This window comes from Pan paniscus, chromosome 11 (genome assembly GCF_029289425.2).
Source record: "Pan paniscus chromosome 11, NHGRI_mPanPan1-v2.0_pri, whole genome shotgun sequence".
Lineage (NCBI taxonomy): Eukaryota > Metazoa > Chordata > Mammalia > Primates > Hominidae > Pan > Pan paniscus.
The window spans coordinates 16,134,712-16,160,229 of NC_073260.2; the positions used below are offsets into that span (position 1 = coordinate 16,134,712).

A 25,518-nucleotide genomic window follows, 5' to 3' on the forward strand; every position below is an offset into this window, starting at 1 on the left:
TGAGTCATGAGGAGTCCCAGCTCTGTAGACAGGTGGTCTGATTCTTTCTTTTATTTTCTTAATTTTTAATAAAAAATTTTTATTTCCATAGGTTTTTGGGGAACAGGTGGTATTTGGATATATGAGTAAATTCTTTAGCTGTGATTTGTGAGATTTTGGTGCACCCATCACCCAAGCAGTGTACACTGAACCTGATTTACAGTCTTTTATCCCTCACCACCCATCATTCTTATGCCTTTGCATCCCCATAGCTTAGCTCCCTCTTATTAGTGAGAACATACGATGTTTGGTTTTCCATTCCTGAGTTACTTCACTTAGAATAATGGTCTCCAGTACCATCCAGGTTGTTGAGAATGTCATTCATTCCTTTTTGGGGCTGAGTACTGTTCCATTTTGTGTGTGTGTGTGTGTGTGTGTGTGTGTGTGTGTATACATATATATATATACACCACACTTTATCCACTCATTGATTGATGGGCATTTGGGCTGGTACACATTTTTGCAATTTTGTGAATTGTGCTGCTGTAAACATGCATGTACAAGTATCTTTTTCATATAATGACTTCTTTTCCTCTGGGTTGATACCCAGTAGTGCGATTGTTGGATCAAACGGTAGTTCTACTTTTAGTGATTCTTTTTTTTTTTTTTTTTGAGATGGAGTCTCGCTTTGTCATGCTGGCTGGAGTACAGTGGCGCAATCTCGGCTCACTGCAATCTCCGCCTCCCAGGTTCAAGCAATTCTGCCTCGGCTTCCTGAGTAGCTGGGACTACAGGTGCGCACCACCACGCCTGGTTAATTTTTGTATTTTTAGTAGAGTTGGGGTTTCACCATGTTGGCCAGGCTGGTCTCGAACTCCTGACCTCAGGTGATCCACCCGCCTTGGCTCCTAAAGTGCTGGAATTACAGGTATGAGCCACTGTGACTGGCCGCAGGTGGTCTGATTCTAGTCCTGGCTCTGTCGCAGACTAGCTGCTTGATCTCAGGTAAGTCACTTCATTCCTCTAAACTATTGTTTCCTCTGTCCAGTTGGTATAATCATATTCTCCACAGATGGTTTTTGAGGATTAAATGAAGTAATTCATGTAAAAGATGCAGCTGAGTATTTGGGCATTATTACTGTTAGGGTTTTGTGGGTAGGCTTTTTGAAGCTGAATTTAGTCGATTCTGTTCTCCTGCCTTAATAAAGTTATCAAGTTTCGAAAAACGAACCTGGTGGCTGTACTTTTCCATTTATCAGTTACACATTCTGAATAACTGAGATTTTGTCAGGATTCTTCTTGAATTGGAGAATTTGTTGCATACTGAGAAAACACCAGTCACAAGTTCATGGCGTTATATTGCTGTCCCTTGAGTTTCAGTACACTGATTAGGTTGGAAGGGTAATCTTCCCTGCTTATATAAGACTGTACTTTTCAAACTACTACCATGACTGTTAGTAAATGAACCTTCATTGCGGCCTTGGGAGCACATAGGTGGGTGATGATTATTTTTCAGGAAACAGAATTTACAGAGCCAGGGAAAAGCCTTTATGGCTGAGTGACCATTTCAACACTATAGCCCTGGTCTCCTGACATAGTTCTATTTTTTTCTTTAATTTTCTGTGAAGTCTAGTCATCAGACCTGAATTTGCACTTAATCTCTGCCATTTACTAGTTGCATGATCTTGTGAGAGTTTTAAAATTTATGAGTCTGGCCCTTTTATCTGTGAAATACTGAGATTTTGAACCACACAGGAATGTCTGTGATGCAGAATTTACTTTGCTTAATTTTTAATAAGAATTGCTTTGTATAACGCTGTATGGGAATGCGTATTTGTGTATTTAAGACTCAAATTTATTCACTTATTGGTGTCTTGCCTGGTAGGAAATGTCTCTATTTCTAGATTGTCTTCAATGTTCTTATCCTGCTTATCTGTGGATAATATTCTTGATAGTCATGTGAAGGATCTATCTTGGGAAAGCCAAGGACATCTGGGAATGTTTGACAGGTGAATAACAACTAAATAACTGAATCGACTTCTCACATCATTGCTGGCGTTGCTTGTTCTTTCCTCCTTTTCTGTCTCTTTTTTGGCTAGGGAGGGGTGTTGGGGGTGTCAGTATTATCCAAATAGTTGGATAGTTTAAAACCTTGCAGCTAATAAATATAGAAATTTTAGTAGTTTGAAGTTTGTTTTCCACTGGAAATTCAGGCAAGAGATCCATTTTACATATGAAAATCATTCGACAAGTGCTTATCAATTATTAATATATACTGTTTTCCTCATGAACCCCTGTCAGAGGTAGGTGAATATAAAGTTCTGTGAGTACCGTATTGGAAATGACAAAATGCGGTAATTGAAACTCACTAGAACAAATTCTTTTTATAGTCTTACCTTCCCCTGAAGTGTTAAATGTATACACGTGCATGTATTTATTAAGTGGCTGAGTTGTTAGGAAAATCCTAATGTTGAGTTTTCTAATAACTGAAAAAAATCCATATTAAGGAAGAAGTTTTGCATTTTACTTTTCTTATTCAGAGCAAAAGGTTGGGAAAAATACTAAGGTTGACTTGAAAGTGTCATTCAGGAGTAAGAAGGTTCTTTTTGAGTTAGTGTCTATATTTTAGGGGTTAGGTGAGAAGTCATCTTGTAAAAAGCAAGATTATTTTCTATAGATTATGGAAGTTTTTGTTCTCCTTCTAGTATGTAGCAAACTGAGTACTTACTCAGTTGCAGTTTTATTAATACTGTTATATTGGATATACCATGAGTCAAATTATAGTCTGTGAATTATACTCAGATGTGATAAGTTAGGAGGACACTATATTAGCAATTCAATATTTTAAAGTTATCCATATTAGGAAAATAGTATAACAACTCTTTGTAGTTGAACCGATTTGGCCTAAATTTAAAAAATTATACTTCAGTCAGGAAGACCAAAACTTAATTTAGTAAAAATTTAATATAGGCTGAGAAGCTTTTTAAAGAATTGGTTATAATGTGCACAGAATTAGATAATGGATTAGTCATAGTCCTTGTTTATGACATAGTTTCATTGGCCTGCAATAAGCACTTGTTTATCCACCATTGGGGGAAAAAAGGTAGGTACTTATTATAATAACCTATATGTGACTTCCAGGTTTCCCCAACCATCCTATCCCCATGGCTTCCTCAACAGAATTCAAACCTGAATTTTGTATTCACCCTCTTTCTGTTTTTATTTGTCTTTATCACATCTTTATGGATTCTTAGAAGGAATACTTTTTTATTTTGGTTTACTTTTTATAAAAAGGTTATTCTATGATGTAATCATTTGGAACTTATTGTTTTTACTTAATGTAATGCTAAAATTTATTCATAATGTTGCATGTCATTGTAGTTCATTCACTTTGTCGAATAATCTATTATCTTAATGTACATAGTTTAATTCATTTACCTGTGAATGGACGTTTCGCATGTTTTCCAGGTTTTTGCTATCGTGAACAGTCTTGCTATGAACATTCTAATATGTGTCTGTTGTTTGTACATGTGTGAGTTTCTCTTAGTGTATACCTAGGAGTAAAATCCCTGCGTAATAGGTTATGGGACTTCAATTTGTGGAAGACTGAACATTTTTTCCTACCCTCAATACATAAAAAGCCACTGTGGGTCCACATTTTTTCCAGTTCTTGGTATTTTTAGACTTCTGGTGTTTTTGGAGCTTGAATAGATGTAAAATGGTATTTCATTTTTATTGCATTTGGTTGATCTTTTTTTTTTTTTTGAAACGGATTCTTGCTCTGTCGCCCAGGCTAGAGTGCAGTGGCACGATCTCGGCTCACTGCAGCCTCCGTCTCCCAGGTTCAAGCGATTCTCATACCTCAGCCTCCTGAGTAGCTGGGATTACAGGCGACTGCCACCGCACCCAGCTAATTTTTGTGTATTTTTAGTAGAGACGGGGTTTCACCATCTTGGCCAGGCTGGTCTTGAACTCCTGACCTCGTGATCCACCTCAGCCTCCCAAAGTGCTGGGATTACAGGCGTGAGCCACTGCGCCCGGCCTGCTTGATCATTTTTTATAATAATGTTTCTTCTATTTTTATTGGTTTTGTGTTTTACCTTCTGTGAAATGCTTGTTCTTGCCTTTTTTTTTCTGTTTTTTTCTTATCCTACTCCTGGATTTTTTTTTTCTTTTCTTTTGGAATATAAAAAGACTTCTTTTTGTATTCTTGATGTTTATCTTTTGTTGGGTGTATGTATTCCAAAAATCTTGTTTGTAACTTGTCTTTTTACCATCTTTAGGGTGTTTTTTGATCAAAAGTTCTTGATTTTAATACTCAGATTTATTTTATGGTTATACTTTTGTGTCTTTAAGAAATAATTGACTTTTGTTTTTCTCATTTTCGATGCCCATATCTGTTAACTCTATAGTTGACACTTATTTAAAGGCTTGAGATTGCAGTGGTAGAATAGATGAAGAAGATAGTTTAAGAAAATGAAAGAACAGGAAGCATTTTCGAATATACCAATATATATAACTACAAATTGCTCATTCCCAACCACTGAATAGAAAATAAGCCTCTGTTAAAAGCTAGATTCACATTTGTTTTTTGAATACAAGTATCTGAATAAGGTTCACTGGTCTGCTACCATGACTTTTCCCTAAATTCTCAGCAGCCTATATGTTTCTTGAATGATTTACCCTTTCTCTGAACCTTGTTTATATATATGAATAAATTTGTGTGTGTGTGTATGGCAACCATTGATGAGAAAATGAGTATGACCAGTGTAATTTATCGAGACAAACTTATTATTTATTTTGAAAATTTATTACTGAGCTTGAAAATATTTCATTCTGCTTATCAACATTGTATGGTAAATACCTGTATCTCCTGTCACTTCCATGTATGCACTCTGTTCTCTAGCAGATTTGAAATCTGGAAACCTCCCTCACCAGCACACATGTGCACACATACATGCACACATACACCCCATACTCTTTTAGAGCCATCCTCTTTACATGTTGTTTCTGCGTTGGGAAAGTGTACATGGTGAACTACTTGTGGTTTACTAAGAAGAATATGATTGTAGGCATCACAAAAATAACATATTGTGTAGTACTTTATCAAATGCTTTTACATTTTTTCATTTAATTCTTACCACAAACCTATGTGATTAGGTGGGCAGGTTATCATCCCACTTTAGAGTGTATTGTTAATACTGAAGCTTGAAGACATAAAGTCAAGTGCTTTCCTGGTATTTGTAGATGCTTAGTAAGTATTTGTTGGTTAGATGGATGAATAAATGGCTAGTTATGCTCACCCTGATGTTCTTTCGATTATACCATAGCATCATATTTAACTGTGCCCCAGCTGAGGTCTTGATATGTAGTAGAAACTAGAATGTTTATTGACTAAGACTTCTAAGTATTATGGGTAACTAGTTCTAGACTAGCCTTCTTGCCATAAACAATTATGAAACTTAACAGAATATATGTGGGAAGATCTTCAGGCTTTGGGCAACAGGCTGCACAGGATTGTGATCTTGACATTTATGAGGAGAGCTCAGTGATTACTCCTGTTCTCTGCCTGAGGACAGTTTGCTGAGCTGGAATGCAAGCAGAGCATGTCACCTAACCATGTTGAGGAGGCAGAGGTTGGAGTTTGGTACACTTGAGACAGCTAAAGTGTTCGGGGAAGGGAACCAGAGAAGAAGAAGCTGTACAAGAGAGGTTCCCAAATGTTTGTTTGTGAGTCTCTTGTGAATTCTTGTCAGAGTGTTGGGCTGTCCATGATGGGGAAAGACTGGAGGGTTTATCAGGTGGCTGCCACAGGATTGGCAGTGGAACAAATACTAGAAGTATGTGGCTAGGGGATGTTAAAACTTTGTCCCAGCCACAATTGAGAGACCTCCCAGGCATCTGGATGAAATGCAAGAAAGACCATGTGGTAAAGCTGGGGTAAGCAATACTGTTAAATCATAGCCGTACTTATTCATGTATATATTGTTTATGGATGCTTTTATACTACAATGGCAAAGGTCAGTAGTTGCCACAGAGACTGTGTGGCCCACCAGTCTACAATATTTACTATTTTGCCCCTTAAGAAAAAGTTTGCTGACTCCTGCACTAGAGTAAGTCCTACTCTAGGACCCTCTTAACAACAAACTGTGCGCTAGCTAAGGTCTGTAAGCAAATCCTGATGAAATCTGCGGAGAAGGCAGAACTTGGAGGCTGAGTTCTGCCAGGTTACAGGACTTGGGAAACATCCTGGGCTTTCCATAGATCTGTCCTAACAAAAGTATTACTGGAGTTAAAATTAGAATGTTTTGGGGCAGTATTACCTTCTTTGGTGCTTTTTGCAACCTTCGTTATAGTGACAGTGACTTTAGCCAGCACCCTCGAATACTTTGAATGTCTTGTTTACTCCCCTAGATAATTCTATGTTGGAATATGTCTCATTCCACTTAAAAAAAAAAAAAACTTACAGTCTTCTTTGATGGAGAACTTTCTTGTACCTTCTACTCAATATCAATATTTAGTTTACATTGAATACTCATTTTGCTAGTACCGGAAGGCTAAAACCAAAGCTAAAGTAGCTTCTTGCTAAAGAGGATCGAAGTTCCTTTTGTTTCTACGTATCTTACGTGTTCACATAATTTTAAAAATATTTTGAAATTAGAAATTGTTTAAAGCTTATAGACAAAAATAGAATATGATAAACAACTCTGTGTTCACCACAAATATCTCTCTCATATTCTAATGTTTTACCAAACTTGTTTCAGATTTTTTCCTCTAAGAAATAGTAGCTCAGATATGTATTATGTGTATATCCCTCCCTGATGTGTTCTTTTTTTGAACTTTTTATTATACTTTAAGTTCTGGGATACATGTGCAGAACGTGCAGGTTTGTGAATAGGTATACACATGCCTTGGTGGTTTGCTGCACCCATCGACCCGTCATGTACATTAGGTATTTCTCCTAATGCTATCCCTCCCCTAGCCCCCGACCCCGCTTTCCTGATGTGTTCTAATCCTACTTTTCCCAAAGGTAACCACTCTCCTGAATTTTTTGTCATTACTTTGAATGTTTTTTATACTAAAAAAGTATGTCTGTATCTCTCTCCATAAATGATATGTAACATTATCTTATGTTTTTTTCAAGCTTATATTCAGGGCATCACTTTGTTCATGCTATTCTGCAACTAGCTTTTTCCTCCAACATTGTTTTTGACTTTAGACATGATGAAATGGATCACTGTCATTCATAAACTGTGCAGTGTATATCTTTATTCTCTTGTTGATGGACATTTAGATTGCCAGTATTTTGTGATAATGCACAAAATCAGTGCTACAGTAAATGTTGGTGTTGTCTGTCTTATTGGGTTTCTGTGTTGAAGTTACTCTAGGTGCTGTAAATAGAAGTGGTATCATTACTTATAGGGTATCCGCATCTTTGACGCTATCAGTTACTATTAAATTGCTCCTCGAGCTGTTTTTTTTATTCTTTTATAGTTTCACCTGCTTTGGTTTTATGCAATTAGACATAATGGACTTTCCAAAGCAGAAAATATGACATGAAAATCTCATTTTACCACAGAAAAACGGAAAGTTGGTTGATTAGATTCTTGATAAATTTGTTCATATTTAAAAAATCTTCTTGGCTGGGCGCGGTGGCTCATGCCTGTAATTCCAGCACTTTGGGAGGCCGAGGCGGGCGGATCACCTGAGGTCAGGAGTTCGAGACCAGCCTGACCAACATGGCGAAACCCCGTCTCTACTAAAAATACAAAATTAGCTGAGCGTGGTGGCGGGTGCGTGTAATTCCAGCTACTCAGGAGGCTGAGGCAGGAGAATCACTTGGACCCGGGAGGCGGAGGTTGTGATGAGCCGAGATTGTGCTATTGCACTCCAGCCTGGGCAACCAGAGTGAAACCCGTGTCAAAAATAAAAAAAATAAAGAAAAAAAGAAAAAAAAATCTTATTATGGAAATGTTCAGACATACACAAGTAGCAAGAACCCCAGTGAACGATAAAGAACCCCCTGTCATTCATTTTCAATACCTATCAACATATGGCCAATTGTATTTTACTTCCTTGCCCCTGCAACTGGATTATTTTTTTAAAATCCCAGATATCCACATTCATACATTCATCGGTAAGTAGTTTGGTATGTATCTCTAAAAGGTATGACTCCCCCATTCCAAAATGAAACTCACATAATGCCATTATTACACTCCAGAAGTAATCCCCAAATGTCAAATATTCAGTGTCCGAATTTCCCCAATTGTCTGTTTTTTAGCTTTATCTACGGTATTTAAAATATGATTACATTGCAAAAACATATACTTTTAAGGAATAGTTTTAACTGATCTCATAGGAATGTACTTGCAGATTTCTCATGTATCATAGAATCATATTCAAGTAGACTTAAAAAAGTAAAAAGTAATCTAGGTATAGTTCACCCCATTTCCTTATAAGCGATGGAATTGAGGCTCAGAATTGAGGTTTGTTCACAATTGGCGAACACGTTAGGAGTCGAGCCGGAACTGTAATACAGATCTTTTGACCCCAATCTATTGCTTTTACACCAATTACATTGGATGGCCTATCTTAGATTCTTCTTTTGTCCGTTACCTCCAAATTACTTTTTCCAGTGGTTTTTCATAAATATCAGTAGTACTAATCTTGTGATTTACGTCAGGTTTTAAAAGGAGTTTGTGAAAGGGTTGAATTATAATATCAACACTTGAGCCAAAGATATTGAATTGTTCTGAAAAGCTACTTGTCTTTTCTGACCTAGATACACAGTTTCCAACTGTGGCAGAGGATGCCAGAAAGAGAAGAATGAATAGTAGCAAGAGCCTGGAAATTAAATTACTATATTACTGAAGGATCTAATGTACTTATTAATTTTTAGCACTTTTAAGTAGTATAAGATAATTTTCTTGTATGGACACAATATTGGTGAATCTATGTATTTTTTTTGTAGGTTAAAACCTGTTTATTTTGCTAAGCTGAATATTATTATTTTTGCTTGTTTCAAAATTGGTAATTTGTTAACATTACTGCTTGCTTATAACTGGATTGCAGATTCTAAGTTCGTTTTGCAAACTTACCTCATTAAGAGAAATAATCGTGTCCATTCTGTCTCCAGATATGGGTTTTGTTTTGTTTTGCCATGCTCTGCGGTACAGAATGGCAACAGAAGGTCTTTTGAGAATCAAATACACTGTTTTAAGCTTGTTTACCAAGGTATTGGTTTACCCTTCAGTGTTAAGTGTGCTTCAGCAGACAGAGGAGGACAGAGAATATTTGAATTCTTTTTGTTTTTGAGACAGAGTTTTGCTCTTGTTGCCCAGCTGGAGTGCAGTGGTGCAAACTCTGCTCACTGCAACCTCTGCCTCCTAGGTTCAAACAATTCTCTTGCCTCAGCCTCTCAAGTAGCTGGGATTACAGGTGCCCGCCACCACACCCAGCTAATTTTTGTATTTTTAGTAGAGACGGAGTTTTGCCATGTTGGCCAGGCTGGTCTTGAACTCCTGACCTCGGGTGATCTGCCCACTTCGGCCTCCCAAAGTGCTGGGATTACAGGCGTGTGAGCTACCGTGCCTGGCCGAATATTTGAATTCTTTTTTTTTTTCCTTTCTTTTTTTTTTTTGAGATGGAGTCTTGTTCTGTTGCCCAGGCTAGAGTGCAGTGGCGCAGTCTCGGCTCACTGCAACCTCTGCCTTCTGGGTTCACATCATTTTCCTGCCTCAGCCTCCCGAGTAGCTGGGACTACAGGCATCCGCCACCATGCCTGGCTAATTTTTTTTATTTTTTATTTTTAGTAGAGACGGGGTTTTACTGTGTTAGCCAGGATGGTCTCGATCTCCTGACCTTGTGATCCACCCACTTCGGCCTCCCAAAGTGCTGGGATTACAGGTGTGAGCCACCACGCACAGCATATTTGAATTCTTAACTGTTTCTTGGCACATTACCCCTTTTTCCTTTTAGTCAGAATTGTCACAAAATCGGTAAATTCTAAAAATATTCTGATGACCTCTATTATTCCCTTTTAGTTAGAAGAAAATAAATAGCTACGGAGTCATGTACTATTCTGGTGCTATTTCATGTTTGATCATGGTTTAAAGGAATAGATGCCAACTTGAGCTTTTTAAAGATCACTGTGTGAAATCAAATATATACCTGCTCTTTGATTTGTTTGTGGAGACAGTGATGTGAATTGGAAAAGATGTTGGGGACCCCAATTCTAGGGTTAGTTCTGCAATTACTTCACTGTGTGATCATAGACAAATCATTTAACATCTTTGTATATTTGTGCTTTCACATTTTAAAAGATTATAAAAAGATTTATCTGTTCTTTACTGCTTTTCAGGATCATGTGAACATTGAATGTGATCCTGTATGAGAAAATATTTTGAGAAATTCGTTTGTGTTTCTCTTTTGTGCCAGACATTGTTTTAGGTGTGCAATGCAGAGTAAACAAAGACACCATCTGCCAATGGTAAATCCTATGCAGAAAAATAAAACAGATGTGCTTTGGGAGGGGCTGCTGTGAGAGAGGTTGCTTTTTTGTTTGTTTGTTTGTTTTGTTTTTTTGAGACAGAGTCTTGCTCTGTTGCCCAGGCTGGAGTGCAGTGGTGTGATCTTGGCTCACTGCAACCTCTGCCTCCTGGGTTCAAGCAGTTCTCCTGCCTCAGACTCCCGAGTAGCTAGGACTACAAGCGCCTGCCACCACGCCCGGCTAATTTTTGTAATTTTAGTAGAGACAGGGTTTCACCATATTGGTCAGGCTGGTCATGAACTCCTGACATCAGGTGATGCACCTGCCTCAGCCTCCCAAAGTGCTGGGATTACAGGTGTGAGCCACCGTGCCTGGCCGAGGTCGCTCTTTTACATAGGGTGGTCAGAGATAGGCTCATAAGATGACATTTGAACAGACACCTAAGAAGTGAGAGAAGGGGTGATGTGGATATTGGGGGCAAACTAGCAAGTGGAAAGGCTCTGAGGTGGGAATGTCAGCAAGGATACTATTGTGAGTAGAGCACAGTGAGTGAGGAATAGTGATAGAGGTTGAGGCCAAGAAGTTAACGGGAATCAGATTATTAGGGCCTTATAGCCTTAATTATTGTGAAGTATTTACTCAGAGACAGGAAACTATTAGAAGGTTTTGAGCAGAGGAATGCTGTTACCTAATTTAGATTCTTTTTTTTTTTCTTTTTTAGGGATGGGATCTTGCTGTGTTACCCAGGCTGGCATGCAATGGAGTGATCATAGCTCACGGCAGCCTCAAACTTCCGGGCTCAAGTGATCCTCCTACCTCAGCCTCCCAAGTAGTTAGGACTGAAGGCACACGCCACCATGCCTGCCTAAATTTTTTGTAGAGAGAGGGTCTTGTTATATTGCCCAGGCTGTCTTGAACTCCTGGCCTCAAGCAGTCCTCCCATCTTAGCCTCACAAAGTATTAGGATTACAGGTGTGAGTTACCATGCCTGGATGCTAATATAGATTAGCAGGAATACTCTGGATGCTGTTGCTGAGAATAAACTCTGGGGAAGGGTTTATTTTCAGGTGGGGAAGTAAGATAACTAGTTGGAAGGCAATGTATAATCCAAGTGAGAGATGGTGGTTGCTCTGACCAGGTTGGTTATGGTGGACGTGGTTAAAAGTCATCAGATTTTATTTTATTTTTATTTTTTAGATTTTTAAATTTTAATTTTCAGTTTTTTAAGGGTAGATAGTAGGTGTATATATTTATGGAGTAGGTGTGATGTTCTGATAGGCATACAATGGATAACAATCACATTAGGGTAAATGGGGCATCTATCACTTTAAGCATTTTTCATTTCTTTGTGTAACAGACATTCCAATTATACTCTTTTATCTATTTTTAAATGTACAGTAAATTTTTGTTAACTGATGAAGGAAAGAATTCTAAAGCCAGTAAGACAAAAGCATCAGATAACCTACAAAGGAAAACCTATCAAAGTAACAGCAGACTTCTCAGCAGAAACCTTACAAGCCAAAAGAGATTAGGGTCCTGTCTTCAACCTCTTTAAACAGAACAACTGTCAGCCAAGAATTTTTTATCCCACAAAACTAAGTTTTGTAAATGAAGGAGAAATAAAGTCATTTTAAACAAATGCCAGGGGAATTTGTCCCTACCAAACCAGCACTACAAGAAATGCTAAAAGGAGTTATAAACCTTGAAACAAAAGCCTGATATACACCAAAGTGGAAAGCTTAAAACCCACAGGATCTGTAAAACAATTATACAATGAAAAAAGCAAACAAACCAACTAGGTAACAACATGAGGAAGAGAATGATACTTCACATCTCAATATTAGCATTGAATGTCAGTGGCCTAAACTAGCTCCACCTAACATACAGAATGGCAGAATGGATACAGAATCCAAATATCTGCTGTCTTCAAGAAACTCACCTAACAGAGAAGGAGTCCTGTAAACTCAGAAAAGTGGAAAAAGGTATTCTACATAAATGGAAACCAAAAGCAAACAGGAGTAGCTATTCTTAGACAAAACAAACTTCAACAACAGTAAAGGCAAATATAGTCACTATATAATAATAAAACAATCAATTCAACAAGATATTACAATTCTAAAGTTATATGCACCTAACACTGGAACTCCCAGATTTGTAAAACGATTACTGCTAGACCTAAGAAATGAGATAGACAGCAAAACAATAGCAGTGGTAGATTTCAGTACACCACTGACAGCACCAGACAGATCTTTGAGACTAAAAGTCAACTGAGAAACAGTGGACTTAAACGAAATGCTAGAACAAATGGACTGATATTTAGAGAACATTCTACCTAAGATCTGCAGAATATACATTTTTATCAGCACATGGAACATTGTCCAAGATAGATTATATGATAGGCCACAAAGCAAGTCTCAATAAATTTTAAAAAATCGAAATTATATCCAGTATCCCTGCAGACCACAGCGGCATAAAACTAGAAATCAACTCTAGTTTGTACTAGTCAAAGAAGTACTGTTCTGGAAGTACTAGTCAAAAAGGAACTCTCAAAACTGTACAAATACATGGAAATTAAATATTCTGCTCCTGAATGATATCTGGGTTAACAATGAAACCAAGATGGAAATTTTAAAATTCTTTGAAATGAATGATAATAATGAGACAAGTTATCAAAACCTTTGGGATACAGCAAAAGCAGTGCTGAGGGAAAGCTTATAGCACTAAATGCCTACATCAAAATTTCAGAGCACAAATTGACAACCTAATGTCACACCTCAAGGAACTGGAGAAACAGGAACAAAAAGCTAGAAGAAGAAGTAACAAAGATCAGAGCAGAACTAAATGAAATTCAAACACACACAAAAAAATACAAAAGATCAGTGAAATATGCTGTCGCTTCGAAAAAATAAACAAAATTGATAGACCATGAGCTAGATTAATCAAGAAGAGAGAAGGCCCAAATAAGCTCAATTAGAAATGAAACTGGTGACATTGCACTTGACACCACAGAAATACAAAAGATCATTCCAGACTACTATTAACACCTTTATGTGCACAAACTAGAAAAGCCAGAGGAAATGGTCAAATTCCTGGAAACATACAACCTTCCTAGATTAAATCAGGAAGAAATAAAACCTTGAACAGACCAATAACAAGCAGTGAGATTAAATCAGTAATTTAAAAATTGCCAGCCAGGCATGGTGGCTCATGCCTGTAATCCCAGCACGTTGGGAGGCCGAGGCGGGCGGCTCATGAGGTCAGGACATCGAGACCATCCTGGCTAACATGGTGAAACCTGGTCTCTACTAAAAATACAAAAAAAAAAAAAAATTAGCGGGGTGTGTGGCGGGGCGCCTGTAGTCCCAGCTACTCGGGAGGCTGAGACAGGAGAATAGGGTGAACCCAGGAGGCGGAGCTTGCAGTGAGCCGAGTTCGCGCCACTGCACTCTAGCCTGGGTGACAGAGTGAGACTCCGTCTCAAAAAAAAAAAAAAAGACAAATTGCCAACAGAAAAAGCCCAGGATCAGATGAATTCACAGCTGAATTCTACCAGACATTCAGAGACTTGGTACCAATCCTACTGAAACTATTCCAAAAGATTGAGAGAAGGAATCCTCCCTAGATCATTCTGTGAAACCAGTATCACCCTAATTAGAAAACTAGGAAAGGACACAACAAAAGAAGAAAACTGCAGAGCAATTTTTGTGATGAACATAGATGCAAAAATCCTCAACAAAATATTAGCTAACTGAATTCAACAACACATCAAAAAGATAATTGATCATGATCAAGTGGGTTTCATGGCAGAATGGGTACAGAATGGAAGTATCTGCTGTTTTCAAGAAACTTGTCTAGTAGGAGTAGTTTAAAATATGCAAGTCAGTAAATGTGATACAGCACATAAACAATTAAAAACAAAAGCCATATGATCATCTCAATAGATGCAGAAAAAGCATTTGACAAAATCCAGCACATTTTATGATAAAAACTGTCAACAAACTGTTGAGAGTAGGCATGGAAGGGACCTACCTTAAAATAATAAAAGCCGTCTATGACTAACGCACAGCCAACATCATACGGAATGGGGAAAAGTTGAAAGCATTTCCCCGAGAGCAGGAACAAGACAAGGATGCCCACTTTCACCACTCCTATTAAACATAGTTCTGGAAGTACTAGCCAGATCAGTTAGGCAAGAGAAAGAAATAAAGGGTATCCAAATTGGAAAGGAGAGAGTCAAATTATTGCTGTTTGCAGATGGTATGATTGTATGGCTAGAAAGTCATAAAGACTCTTAGATTTGATAAACAAATTCAGTAAACTCTCAGTTTGTAATATCAGTGTACACAAATCGATAGCACTGCTATACACCAGCAATGATCAAGCTTAGAATCAAATCAAGAACTCAGTCCCTTTTATAACATCTGCAAATAAAATAAAATAACTAGGAATATACCTAACCAAGGAGGTGAAAGATCTCTACAAGGAGAACTACAAAGCACTGCTGAAAGAAACTGTAGATGATACAAACAAATGGAAACACATCCTATGCCCATGGACTGGAAGAATCAATATTGTGAAAATGACTATACTGCCCAAAGCAATCTACAGATTCAATGCACTTCCCATCAAAATACCAACATCATTTTTCACAGAATTAGAAAAAATCCTAAAATTCGTGTGGAACCAAAAAAGAGCCTGCGTAGTCAAAGCCATTCTAAGCAAAAATAACAAATCTGGAGGCATCACATTACTGGACTTCAAACTGTACTACGAGGATACAGTTACCAAAACAGTATATGGTGCTGGTATAAAAGTAGGCACATAGGCTGGGTGCGGTGGCTCACACCCGTAATCCCAGCACTTTGGGAGGCTGAGGCGGGCAGATCACAGGTCAAAAGATCGAGACCATCCTGGCCAAAATGATGAAACCCCATCTCTACTAAAAATTAGCCGGATGTGGTGGCACGTGCCTGTAGTCCCAGCTACTCGGGAGGCTGAGGCAAGAGAATCGCTTGAACCCAGGAGGCAGAGGCTGCAGTGAGCCCAGATTGTGCCACTGCACTCCAGCCTGGCGACAGAGCGAGACTCCATCTCAAAAATAGAAGTAGGGACATAGACAAATGAAACAGAATAGAGAGCCCAGAAATAAGCCAAATATGTATAGCCAACTGATCTTTGATGAAGCATACATAAACATAAATTGGGGAATGGACACTATTTAATAAATGGTCCTGGGAAAATTGGCAAGCTACATGTAGTAGATGAATGAAACTGTCTATCTCTCACTATATGCAAAAATCAAGATGGAACAAGGACTTAAATGTAAGACCTGAGACAATAAAAATTCTAGAAGGTAATGTTGGAAAAATTCTTCTAGACATTGGCCTAGGCAAAGAATTTATGGCTAAGACCCCGAAAGCACATGCAACAAAAACAAAAATAAATAAATGGGACCTAATTAAACTAAAAAGCTTCTGCAAAAGAAATAATAGAGTAAACAGGCAACCCACACAATAGGTGAAAGTATTTTCAAACTACGCGTCCAACCAAGGACTAGTATCCAGAATCTATAAGGAACTCAAATCAAGAAAAAAAAAAAAATCCCATTAAAAAGCAGGCAAAAGGCCGGGCGCCGTGGCTCACACCTGTAATCCCAGAACTTTGGAAGGCTGAGGTGGGTGGATCACCTGATGTCAGGAGTTAAAGACCAGCCTGGCCAATATAGTGAAAATGTGTCTCTACAAAAATACAAAAAAAATTAGCCTGGCATGATGGCGGGTGCCAGTCAGCTACTTGGGAGGCTGAGGTGGGAGATTTGCTTGAACCCAGGAGGTGGAGATTGCGGTGAGCTGAGATCGTGCCATTGCACTTCAGCCTGGGTGATGGAGTGAGACTCTGTCTCAAAAAAATAAAAAATAAAAAGTAGGCAAAAGACATGAATAGACATTTCTGAAAAGAAAATATATAAATGACCAGGATACATATGAAAAAAATGCTCAACATCACTAATCACCAGGGAAATGCAGATTAAAACCACAGTGAGATACCACCCTACTCCTGAAAGAATGGTCATTATTAAAAAGACAAAGAGCCAGGCTCCGTGGCTCACGCCTGTAATCCCAGCACTTTGAGAGGTCTAGGCAAACAGATAACTTGAGGTCAGGAGTTTGAGACGAGCCACCCAACAGGGTGAAACCCTGTCTCTACTAAAAATACAAAAATTAGCGGGACATGGTGGCTGGTACCTGTAATCCCAGCTACTTGGGAAGCTGAGGCAGGAGAATCGCTTGAACCCGGGAGGTGGAGGTTGCAGTGAGCTGAGATCGCGCTACTGCATTCCAGCCTAGGTGACAGAGCGAGACTCCGTGTCAAAAAAAAAAAAAAAGAAATATGTTTCACAGCAACTCGTATGGAGCTAGAGGCCATTATTCTAAGTGAAGTATCACAGGAGTGGAAAGCCAAGCTATGAGTAAGTGAAAGCTAAGTTATGAGTACCCAAAGGCATACGGAGTGATATAATGAATTTTAGAGACTCAGAAGAGGCACGGCGGGAGGGGAGCCTGGGATTAACAAAAAACTACACATTAGGTACAGTGTACACTACTTGGGTGATGAGTGCACTAAAATTTCAGAATTTACCATTTTATATTTCATCCATGTAACAAAACCCACTTGTACCCCAAAAGGAATTGAAATAAAAAAAATTACTGACTGTAATCACCCTGTTGTGTTATCAAATACTAGATTGTTTTCATTCTATTTAACTATGTTTTTTGTACCCATATACCATCTCCACTTCTTCCCCACCCTCTTGGCCTCTGATAACCATCATTCTGCTCTCTATTTCTTTGAGTTTAATTGTTTAATTTTTAGCTTCCACAGATGAGTAAGAACATTTGAAGTTTTTTTTTCTGTGTCTGGCTTACTTCATTTAACCTAAGACTTCCAGTTCCATCCATGTTGTTGTTGCAAGTAACAAGATCTCATTCTTTTTTATGGCAGAATAGTACTCCATTATGTATATGTACCATATTTACTTTATTCATTCATCTCTTCATGGACATTTAGGTTGCTTCCAAATCTTGGCTATTGTTAATAGTGCTGCAGTAAGCATGGGAGTGCAGTTACCTTTTCGATGTACTGATTTCTTTTCTTTTGGGTATGTACCTAGCCGTGAGATTGCTGAATCATATAGTAGTTCCATGTTTAGTTTTTTGAGGAACCTTCAAACTGTTCTCCAAACTGGTTGAACTAATTTACATTCCTACCAACAGTATACAAGGGTTTCCTTTTCTATATGTCTTTGCCAGCATTTGTTATTGCCTGCTTTTTGGATAAAAGCCATTTTAACTGGGATAAGATTATATCGCATTATAGTTTTGATTTGCATTTATCTGATGATCAGTGATGTTGAGTACCATTTCATACACCTGTTTGCCATTAGTATGCCTTCTTTTGAGAAGTACCTATTCAAATTTTTTGTCCATTTTTTAATTGGGTTGTTAGATTTTTTTTTCCTATTGAGTTGTTTGAGCTCCCTGTATATTTTGGTTATTAATCTGTTGTCAGATGGATAGTTTGCATCTAATGGAACTATTTTCTTCCATTCTTTGGGTTGTCTCTTTACTTTGTTGATTGTTTCCTTTGCTTTGCAGAAGCTTTTCAACTTGATGTGATCCCATTTGTCCATTTTTGCCTTGGTGGCCTTTGCTGTGGGGCATTACTCAATACAGCATTGCCCAGTCCAATGTCCTGGATAGTTTCTCAATGTTTTCTTTTAGTAGTTTTGTAGTTTCAGGCCTTAGTTTAATTCTTTAATCCACTTTGATTTGATTTTTGTATGTGATGAAAGATAGGGGTCTAATTTCCTTCTTTCGCATATGGATATCCACTTTTCCCAGCACCATTTATTGAAGACCCTGTCCTTTCCATAGTGTATGTTCTTTGAACCTTTGTCACAAATGAATATCCACTGGAGATGTATGGATTTACTTCTGGGTTCTCTATTATGTTCCATTGGTCTTTGTGTCTGTTTTTATATCAGCATTTGTCTGTTTTTATGCCAGCACTATGCTGTTTTTGTTACAACAGCTCTGTCATATAATTTGAAGTCAGATAATGTGATTCCTCCAGTTTTGTTCTTTTTACTCACGATAGTTTTGGCTAGTCTGGGTCTTTGGTGGTACTGTGTAAATTTTAGGATTTTATTTTTTTCTATTTCTGTGAAGACTGTCGTTAGTATTTTAACAGAGATTGCATTGAACCTGTAGATTGCTTTGGATGGTATGGACATTTTAACAATATTGACGCTTCCAATCCATGAATATAGAATATCTTTTCAATTTTTTTGTGTCCTCTTCAATTTCTTCCATCAGCACTTTATAGTTTTCATTGTAGAGATCTTTCACTTCTTTGGCTACGTTTAGTCCTAGGTATTTAGTTTTATTCACAGCCATTATAAATGGGATTATTTTCTTGATTTCTTTCAGAGTGTTTGCTGTTGGCATATAGAAATGCTACTGATTTTTGTATGTTGATTTTGTATCCTGCAACTTTACTGAATTTGTTTGTCGGTTCTAATAGTTTTTTTGGTGCAGTTTTCAGGTTTTTGCAAATATGAGATCATATTATCTGCAAATAAGGATAATTTGGCTTCTTTCCAATTTGAATGCTCCTTATTTCATTCTCTTGTCTGATTATTTTAGCTAGGACTTCCCAGTAGTCAGATTTTAGATAGTGTTGTAAGGTATAGGTAACAGGATTTAATGATGGATCAGATGTGAGATGTGGGAGGAAGAAAGGAGTCAGGGATGACTTTCAAGTTTTTGGCATGAACAATTAAAGGGATGAAGTAGTTGCCTTCTCTTGAGGGAGGGAAGACCAGGAGGAGCAAACTTGTGTGGTGTTTTGTTTTGTTTTGTTTTTTGTTTTTGATGCATTAGGTTTAAGATGCTTATTAAACATCCAAGTGGATGTGTTGATTATTTATTTGAATGTGAATTTGGAACTCAGGTCCATATGAATTTGGGAGATCCTCAGTATATAGATGGTATTTAAAGTCTCAAACCTAGATAACATTGCCAAGGGAATGTTGAAGGTAAGATAGAGAAGAGATGAAGTCTGAGGGCTGAGTCTTCAGGCACTTCAGCATTTAGAGGTTGTGGAGATAAAGAAGAAAAGGATACAAGGGAGTAATTTATAAAGTAGGAGGAGAACTAAGAGAGTGGTGTCTTAGATGGAAGCCAAGGGAAGTAAAGTGTAGGGAACAGTCAACTGTGTCACCTGTTGCTGAGAAGTCAACTGAGAGGAGGACTGAAAATTATTCACAGCATTAAATACCATGGAAATCCTAGGGGACCTTGACAAGAGCTGTTTTGATGGAGCATTGGGATGAGAGGCTGATTGGGATGGATTTAAGAGAGAATGGAAGGAGAGGAAATAAAAACCCAAAGTGTAAACTCAGTTATGCTCTAGAATCAGAGCAGAGAATTGGGCTAGTAGCTGTAGCAAAGCAAGAGGTCAAGGATGGTTTTTAATGTTTTTTCCCTTTTTATTTTTATTGATGGGTGCTATTACAACATGTGGGAATGCTGATAGAAATGACCCAGTAGAATGGGTAAAATTGATGATACAGGAGAGGAAAGAGAGAAGAGGGGATGATTACTGAGTGACATCCCAAGTAGGCAAAAGGAGGTGGGATCCAGTAGAGTTTGAGTTCAGGAATTTGCATTAGATAGGAATGGGGACAGTTCATTTATAATAACAGGAAGGAAGAATATATGGTTAATGATGCAGGAAGGTTGGCAATTTGCATGAAGTAGGAAGCAGGGTGACCTGTTGAATATGAAGAGGTAAGAGTATAGATGTTTGAAGAGACAAGAGAAGTGTGAGAAAATCATTAGGAGAGTGAGGAAGTGAATGAACATTTAACTTTTTCATTGAGGCTCCTACTTGCATTTTAGGTGGGACAGATCTTGGACACTGCAGGATATTTTGCATTCCAGGGTCCCAAATGCCAGGATTACCTACCTAGTCATTCTTACAACTAAAAAAACTTGACTTCACATTTTCACATCCCTTTAGAACTATTGATTATTGGGCCTTTTGAGGCTAATGGTCATGAAAAAGACTAATTAGCATGATTATGTGATACTTTTTTTTCTTAGTTATATTTAATGGTACATGGTTAATGATGTGGTGTGGCCAAGAGGCTTGGATTTAACAGGGTTAGAGTTTTGCTAGGAGAAGGAAAGAGAAGCAGTTGCTGGTGTGAATGATAAATGATGGATCACGTAATTTCGGTTGGTTGAGGACAGAAATGAGGGCATGAAAAGGATGAGGGACTGTGAAAGGTGGTAGCATTAGCGATTGTAGGTCCCGGTGGGGCGTGTTTGTCTAAAATAGGAAAGAAGATGAGAACATTGGAGGAAAGGAATACAAGGACTGGAGAAGCCTGAATTTTAGAAGGGTCATCTCTGCGGTTATTAAAATTCTAATATTTATGCCAGAAGTAAAGTTGAGTGTGTCACTGAGCTAAGTACAGCACTAAAGTCCTGAAGGAATGGGATAGGGTTTGGGGGATTAATCCAAGATGGAGAAGTCAAATAAGTAATGGAATTTGTGCTTATGGAGGACGAGTCAGAAATTCCCTGTTAGTCACTGTGGTGATGACTGCCATGGAAATAATGGGAAGAGATGGTGACCTTTTGGATGGAACCTCCTTAGATTCTGTGGTTATGGCACTCTAAGGAAGGATAAATTTAGGGTTGAATTCAAATTCTATTGAGCCTCTGCTGAGTGCAGGGTGATGTACTAGGTGCTGTGGAGATAATAGTAAATCATATCATTAAAACTGAGTAATAGAAATATAAAGGAAGCTGAAAAAGTGCTGGATGGCTCAAAGGAGGAAGAAATTATATAAACTGAAGTATTAGGTAAGGCTTCATGGAGGGGTAGATTTGAGATGGGCATTTGATGAATAGAACAATGACAAATCATGATGGCGTAGTGGCTGCAGTCCAGGTAAGGGAATCGTTTAACTCAAGCTTAGCGGTAGCACATTGCAAGGTGTTCTGGCATAGAGTCATTATTCCCGTGTTGACTGGAGCTGTGGTGGTGAGAGAAATGACAAGAATGACGATAGGACCTTGGATGCCACTGAATATTTGAGTTTAGTGCCAGTTGCTTAGGTAATTAGTGGTTATTGAAGGTTTTGAAGAGGAGTCTGATGTTCTCAAGGTAAAATTTTCCTCAATGATGGGCTGAAATGGGAATAGTATAGGAGAGGATAAATCCCCGTAAATGGTAAAACATAGTAAAACAACTTTACACAGTGGTATACAAGACTTCCAAATATGTAAGTATCCTTGAATTATTGGATATCTGTAGTAGTAAAACAAGGATTAAAACAAGATTCCTGTTCCTATGCACTATCCCCCTTTCCCTTTTTAAAAATTGAGATGGGGATCTCTGTATGTTGGCTAGGCTAGGCATGAACTTCTGAGCTCAAATGACCCTCCCCTGAGCTCAAATGATCCTCCTGCTTCAGCCTCCCGAGGGACTATAGGCCTGTGTCACTGCCCCCAGCCCTTTGTTTGAGTTTAATTTAGACATCTTGCCTCCTTTGTAATTTTTCTTTTGTTGACTTTCCAAATAGCACAGTCTCATTTTCCTGCCATCTCTCAGGTTATTCCTTCTTTGAGTATAGTTGTTCTTCTCCTTTTGCTTTTTTTGTATTCATTGGTACACCCACTCCCTTGGCCATTTTGTGGCTTCACATACCAAACTACTGAAAACTCCCAAATTTGTATCCTAATCCAGACCTCTCTGCTGAACACTAGGTCCGTATCCAGCTGCCTTCTTAGATGTCTAATAAATACCTCAAATTCAATGTCAGCATGTCCAAAGCTGAATTTCTGATCTTATTCCCAAAACCTCCTCTCCCTGGCACCTTCCTTAACTCAGTTGCTCAGGCCAACAACCTTAAAGTCAATCCTGATGCCTCCAGTTCCTTCACACCCCACATCCAATCTATTCGAAATGCTGTGGCTTTTACCTTCAAAATATATCCAGAATATGATCACTAAACCTCCTTAAGTGGCCTCCTTCCTTCCACTCTTATACAGTGTTTTAAACAAGTAACCATAGTGATCTTTTAAAGATATGACTTAGATGTTGTCATTCTGTGCTGAAAACCTTCTAAGGGCTCCCCATCTCAGAGTAAAAGCTATAGTCTTCAAAGTGACCAGAAGGGCCCTAAATTAGGACTTGACAAACTGACCCATGACCAAATTTGGCCCATTGCCTGTTTTTATATGACCAGTGAGCTAAGAATGGTTTTTATACTTTTAAGTGGTTAAAAAATATCAAAAATTGATATTTTTTGATGTGAAAATTACATGTAATTCAAATTTCAGTGTCCGTAATTAAGTTTTATTGGAACAGAGCCACACCCATTTGTTTGCATATCATGTATGGCTACATTTGCACCACAAAGGCAGAGTTGAGTAGTAGAGACCTTATGGCATGAAAAGCCTGATGTATTTACTATCTGGCACTTTAAAGAAAAAGTTTGCCAGCCTCTGCCATATATGGTCTGATCCCCTCACCCCCACCTTTCTGTCCTCTCTACCCTCCTCTCTCCCCCACCTCACTGCAGCCACTTTGGACTCATTATTATTCTTCCACTTAACGCAGGCACACCCTTCCTTAGGACCACTGCTTTAACTCCCTTGCCAGAAGTGCTCAATTCATAGACATCTGCATGGCTGTTAACCCCATCAAGTCTTTGCTTAGGTGCCACCTTTGCAGTGAACCCTTGACTATCTGTTAAAATGGCACTCCCTCTCCATGTATTATCTGTGTGTGCTTACTCTGTTGCCTCCTCAACTTGCTTCCTCTCTTTTCCAAGCATTTCACACCTTCTAACGTACTGCTTAATTTTCTTATTTTTATATTTATTGTCTTTTGATTATTTCCCTCTTCTGGACTTAAACCACAAGGGCAAGGATTTTTGTCTGTTTTGTTCACTGTTGGTAGCCAAAGTGCCTAGGACAGTGCCTGGGATATTACAGGTGTTCGGTAAATACTTGTTGAAATGCATTGAATTTTTGGTTCTTTCAACAAGTGAGTCATCTGTCTGGCTGAATGTTGTTTTGTCACATAAGGCACCAGTGATTGGGAAGGGCTAATAACTGCTTATTTTAGCAAAGGGATGTGTTTTTCTGTTAACCACTCTTTTGATTGGTTATTCAATAAGAGCTTTTCCATTTTGCTCACTGACAGTAAATATTCAGGAATCTCATTCTGGTTCGACGTAGCTGGCTCATTCAGTATATTTTAGGTTCAGATTATAGCCATCGCATCTTCTTTGTACATACCGTTAATTGAGAAAAGACCTTTCGGCCTCTGCCCATTATTGCAAGCCTTCAAGTGATATGGTAGAATAGAGCTTTTCCATCATTATAGGTGTTTTTGGGTAAGGAGGAATAGCCGGAATTTGGAACTAGGTGAGGATTTTATATTAGCTATTGATAAGTAATTGATAGGTTTAACCTTCTTGCATCTGCCTTTTTTTTTTTTTACATGAAAAAGAAGCTTCCAGAAGAAAATATTGAAGTTCAGTGTTCTTTTCACATTACTATTGCATAGAAATAATGCCACCATGTAGAGAAAGTTGAATTTATTTGAAGGGATTTGGGGAGAGTATTGGATTTATATGTATTTGCTCTTACTTTCCTTAGTGTGTTCTTTTTTTTTTTTTTTCTTTCTGAGATGGAGTCTCACTCCGTTGCCCAGGGTGGAGTGCAATGGCACGATCTTGGCTCACTGCAACTTCTGCCTCCTGGGTTCAAGTGATTCTTCTGCCTCAGTCTCCCGAGTGGCTGAGATTACAGGCATGTGCCACCACGTTTGGCTGATTTTTGTATTTTTAGTAGAGACAAGATTTCACTATGTTGGCCAGGCTGGCCTTGAACTCCTGACCTCAAGTGATCCACCCATCTCTGCCTCCCAAAGTGCTGGGATTACAGGTGTGAGCCACCGCACCTGGCCCCTTAGTGTGTTCTGAGTTGATTCATCTTTGTATTCTCTTGCTACCAAGCATATACATACAAATTAATAGGCAATTAATAAATATATATTTACTTGTAAATCTCACATAATTTATCTTTTTTTCTTTTTTTAAATTTTTATTTATTTTTATTATACTTTAAGTTCTCTGGTACATGTGCACAACGTGCAGGTTTGATACATAGGTATACATGTGTCATGTTGGTTTGCTGCACCCATCAACTCATCATTTACATTAGGTATTTCTCCTAATGCTATCCCTCCCCCAGCCCCCCACCCCACGACAGGCCCTGGGTGTGTGATGTTCCCTGCCCTGTGTCCAAGAGTTCTCATTGTTCAATTCCCACCTATGAGTGAGGACATGCAGTGTTTGGTTTTCTGTCCTTGTGATAGTTTACTGAGAATGATGGTTTCCAGCTTCATCCATATTCCTACAAAGGACATGAACTTATCCTTTTTTATGGCTGCATAGTATTCCATGGTGTATGCGTGCCACATTTTCTTTTTATTATTATTATTATTATACTTTAAGTTTTAGGGTACATGTGCACAACGTGCAGGTTAGTTACATATGTATACATGTGCCATGTTGGTGTGCTGCACCCATTAACTCGTCATTTAACATTAGGTATATCTCCTAATGTTATCCCTCCCCCCTCCCCCCACCCCACAACAGGCCCTGGTGTGTGATGTTCCCCTTCCTGTGTCCATGTGTTCTCATTGTTCAATTCCCACCTATGAGTGAGAACATGCGGTGTTTGGTTTTTTGTCCTTGCGATAGTTTGCTGAGAATGATGGTTTCCAGCTTCATCCATGTCCCTGCAAAGGACATGAGCTCATCATTTTTTATGGCTGCATAGTATTCCATGGTGTATATATGCCACATTTTCTTAATCCAGTCTATCATTGTTGGACATTCAGGTTGGTTCCAAGTCTTTGCTATTGAATCTCACATAGTTTATCTTAATGTGATCTTCTGG

The 25,518-nt window shown here is 38.4% G+C and overlaps 1 protein-coding gene across 2 annotated transcripts in view; it reads left to right on the forward strand.

Annotated features, from left to right (window-relative positions):
• The window catches only part of STRBP (spermatid perinuclear RNA binding protein), a 158,540-nt gene that overhangs the window by 53,651 nt on the left and 79,371 nt on the right, over window positions 1-25,518 (forward strand). Inside the window, exon 1 of one of the 2 annotated variants that reach the window (XM_063594223.1) lies at window positions 1,966-1,988. The exons of the other annotated variant lie outside the window; for it this stretch is intronic. The gene's annotated coding sequence lies outside the window, so the exon portion shown is untranslated. Of the gene's footprint in view, window positions 1-1,965; window positions 1,989-25,518 lie in introns of those variants that run through there. 2 annotated transcript variants of the gene reach the window in all.